Consider the following 4,492-nt stretch of genomic DNA (forward strand, 5'->3'; position numbering starts at 1 on the left):
TTAGGCTTAGGGTTAGGGTTAGCGTTAGGGTTAGGGTTAGTGTTAGGGTTAGTGTCAGGTTGGGAATACTGTTAGGGTTATGCTTTAGTGTTACGTTTAGCGTTAGGGTTAGCGTTATTCATTGTTTTCGGATTAGGGTTAATGTTATAGACATTAGGGTTAGGGTTAGGGTTAGGGTTAGGGTCCGGTTGGGGATAGTGTTAGGGTTAGGACTTAGTGTTGTTTGTAGCGTTAGGGTTAGGGTTATTTTTAGGGTTAGGATTAGGGTTTGTGTTAGAGACATTAGGGTTAGGGTTAGGGTTAGGGTTAGGTTTAGTGTCAGGTTGGGCATAGTTTTAGGGTTATGCTTTAGTGTTAGATTTAGCATTAGGGTTAGCGTTATTCATAGGGTTAGGATTAGGGTTTGTGTTAGAGACATTAGGGTTAGGGTTCGGGTTAGGGTCAGGTTGGGGATAGTTTTAGGGTTAGTGTTTAGTCTTAGGTATAACGTTAAATTTAGTCTTATTCTTAGGGTTAGGATTAGGGTTAGTGTTAGGGAAATTAGGGTTAGGGTTAGAGTTAGGGTTAGGGTTATGTTTAGGGTTAGCGTTAGGGTTAGGGTTCGGGTTAGGGTTACGGTTAGGCTTAGGCTCAGTTTGGGGATACTTTTAGCGTTAGTGTTTAGTGTTAGGTTTAACGTTAGTTTTAGTCTTATTCTTAGGGTTAGGATTAGGGTTAGGGTTAGGGTTAGGGTTAGGGTTAGCTTTAGGGTTTTGGTTAGGATTAGGGTTAGTGTTATTGTTAGGGTCAGGTTGGGGATAGTGTTAGGGTTATGCTTTAGTGTTACGTTTAGAGTTAGTGTAGCGTTATTCATTGTGTTAGGATTAGGGTTAGAGTTAGAGACATTAGGGTTAGGGTTAGGGTTAGGGTTAGGCTTAGGCTTAGGCTTAGGCTTAGGTTTAGGTTTAGGCTTAGGTTTAGGGTCAGGTTGCGGATAGTCTTAGTGTTAGTGTTTAGTGTTAGTTTTAACGTTAGGTTTAGTTTTATACTTAGGGTTATGATTAGGGTTAGTGTTATTGACATTAGAGTTAGGGTTAGGGTTAGGGTTAGGGTTAGGGTTAGGGTTAGGGTTAGGGTTAGGGTTAGGGTTAGGGTTAGGATTAGTGTTAGCGTTATGGTCAGGTTGGGGATAGTGTTAGGGTTATGCTTTAGTGTTAGGTTTAGCATTAGATTTAGCGTTATTCATAGATTTAGGATTAGAGTTAGTGTTAGAGACATTAGGGTTAGTGTTAGGGTTACGGTTAGGGTTAGGGTCAGTTTGGGGATAGTTTTAGGGTTAGTGTTTAGTGTTAGGTTTAACATTAGGTTTAGACCTATTCTTAGGGTTAGGATTAGTGTTAGTGTTAGAGACATTAGGGTTAGGGTTAGGTTTAAGGTTATGGTTAGGCTTAGGGTTAGGGTTAGGGTTAGGGTTAGGGTTAGGGTTAGGGTTAGCGTTAGGGTTAGGGTCCGGTTGGGGATAGTGTTAAGTTTAGGCTTTAGTGTTATGTGTAGCGTTAGGTTTAGGGTTATTCTTAGGGTTACGATTATGGTTAGTGTTAGAGACATTAGGGTTAGGGTTAGGGTTAGGGTTAGGGTTAGGGTTAGGGTTAGGGTTAGGGTTATGGTTAGTGTCAGATTGGGGATAGTGTTAGGGTTATGCTTTAGTGTTAGGATTAGCTTTAGGGTTAGCGTTATTCATAGGGTTAGGATTAGGGTTAGAGACATTAGGGTTAGGGTTAGGGTTAGGGTTAGGTTTAGGGTTACGGTTAGTGTTAGGGTCAGGTTGGTCATAGTGTTAGGATTATGCTTTATTGTTAGGTTTAACGTTAGGGTTAGCTTTATTCATTGTGTTAGGATTAGGGTTAATGTTATAGACATTAGGGTTAGGGTTAGGGTTAGTGTTAAGGTTAGGCTTACGGTTAGGGTTAGGTGTAGGTTTAGGGTTAGGTTTAGCGTTAGGGTTAGCGTTAGGGTTGTGTTACAGTTGGGGATAGTGTTAGGTTTAGGCTTTAGTGTTATGTGTAGCGTTAGGGTTAGGGTTATTCTTAGGGTTAGGATTAGGTTTTGTGTTAGAGACATAAGGGTTAGGGTTAGGGTTAGGGTTAGGGTTAGGGTTAGGGTTAGGGTTAGGGTTAGGGTTAGGGTTAGGGTTAGGGTTAGGGTTAGCGTTAGGGTTAGTGTCAGGTTGGGAATACTGTTAGGGTTATGCTTTGTGTTAGGTTTAGCGTTAGGGTTAGCGTTATTCATTGTTTTCGGATTAGGGTTAATGTTATAGACATTAGGGTTAGGGTTAGGGTTAGGGTTAGGCTTAGGCTTAGGCTTAGGCTTAGGTTTAGGCTTAGGCTTAGGTTTAGGATCAGGTTGGGGATAGTCTTAGTGTTAGTGTTTAGTGTTAGTTTTAACGTTAGGTTTAGTTTTATACTTAGGGTTATGATTAGGGTTAGTGTTATTGACATTAGAGTTAGGGTTAGGGTTAGGGTTAGGGTTAGGGTTAGGGTTAGGGTTAGGGTTAGGGTTAGGGTTAGGGTTAGGATTAGTGTTAGCGTTATGGTCAGGTTGGGGATAGTGTTAGGGTTATGCTTTAGTGTTAGGTTTAGCATTAGATTTAGCGTTATTCATAGATTTAGGATTAGAGTTAGTGTTAGAGACATTAGGGTTAGTGTTAGGGTTACGGTTAGGGTTAGGGTCAGTTTGGGGATAGTTTTAGGGTTAGTGTTTAGTGTTAGGTTTAACATTAGGTTTAGACCTATTCTTAGGGTTAGGATTAGTGTTAGTGTTAGAGACATTAGGGTTAGGGTTAGGTTTAAGGTTATGGTTAGGCTTAGGGTTAGGGTTAGCATTAGGGTTAGAGTTAGTGTTAGGGTTAGGGTTAGGGTTAGGGGTAGGGTTAGGGTTAGGGTTAGGGTTAGGGTTAGCGTTAGGGTTAGGGTCCGGTTGGGGATAGTGTTAAGTTTAGGCTTTAGTGTTATGTGTAGCGTTAGGTTTAGGGTTATTCTTAGGGTTACGATTATGGTTAGTGTTAGAGACATTAGGGTTAGGGTTAGGGTTAGGGTTAGGGTTAGGGTTAGGGTTAGGGTTATGGTTAGTGTCAGATTGGGGATAGTGTTAGGGTTATGCTTTAGTGTTAGGATTAGCTTTAGGGTTAGCGTTATTCATAGGGTTAGGATTAGGGTTAGAGACATTAGGGTTAGGGTTAGGGTTAGGGTTAGGTTTAGGGTTACGGTTAGTGTTAGGGTCAGGTTGGGCATAGTGTTAGGATTATGCTTTATTGTTAGGTTTAACGTTAGGGTTAGCTTTATTCATTGTGTTAGGATTAGGGTTAATGTTATAGACATTAGGGTTAGGGTTAGGGTTAGTGTTAAGGTTAGGCTTACGGTTAGGGTTAGGTGTAGGTTTAGGGTTAGGTTTAGCGTTAGGGTTAGCGTTAGGGTTGTGTTACAGTTGGGGATAGTGTTAGGTTTAGGCTTTAGTGTTATGTGTAGCGTTAGGGTTAGGGTTATTCTTAGGGTTAGGATTAGGTTTTGTGTTAGAGACATAAGGGTTAGGGTTAGGGTTAGGGTTAGGGTTAGGGTTAGGGTTAGGGTTAGGGTTAGGGTTAGCGTTAGGGTTAGTGTCAGGTTGGGAATACTGTTAGGGTTATGCTTTGTGTTAGGTTTAGCGTTAGGGTTAGCGTTATTCATTGTTTTCGGATTAGGGTTAATGTTATAGACATTAGGGTTAGGGTTAGGGTTAGGGTTAGGCTTAGGCTTAGGCTTAGGCTTAGGTTTAGGCTTAGGCTTAGGTTTAGGGTCAGGTTGGGGATAGTCTTAGTGTTAGTGTTTAGTGTTAGTTTTAACGTTAGGTTTAGTTTTATACTTAGGGTTATGATTAGGGTTAGTGTTATTGACATTAGAGTTAGGGTTAGGGTTAGGGTTAGGGTTAGGGTTAGGGTTAGGGTTAGGGTTAGGATTAGTGTTAGCGTTATGGTCAGGTTGGGGATAGTGTTAGGGTTATGCTTTAGTGTTAGGTTTAGCATTAGATTTAGCGTTATTCATAGATTTAGGATTAGAGTTAGTGTTAGAGACATTAGGGTTAGTGTTAGGGTTACGGTTAGGGTTAGGGTCAGTTTGGGGATAGTTTTAGGGTTAGTGTTTAGTGTTAGGTTTAACATTAGGTTTAGACCTATTCTTAGGGTTAGGATTAGTGTTAGTGTTAGAGACATTAGGGTTAGGGTTAGGTTTAAGGTTATGGTTAGGCTTAGGGTTAGGGTTAGCATTAGGGTTAGAGTTAGTGTTAGGGTTAGGGTTAGGGTTAGGGTTAGCTTTAGGGTTAGGGTTAGGGTTAGGGTTAGGGTTAGGGTTAGCGTTAGGGTTAGGGTCCGGTTGGGGATAGTGTTAAGTTTAGGCTTTAGTGTTATGTGTAGCGTTAGGTTTAGGGTTATTCTTAGGGTTACGATTATGGTTAGTGTTAGAGACATTAGGGTTAGGGTTAG

This window comes from Strix uralensis, chromosome 2 (genome assembly GCF_047716275.1).
Source record: "Strix uralensis isolate ZFMK-TIS-50842 chromosome 2, bStrUra1, whole genome shotgun sequence".
Lineage (NCBI taxonomy): Eukaryota > Metazoa > Chordata > Aves > Strigiformes > Strigidae > Strix > Strix uralensis.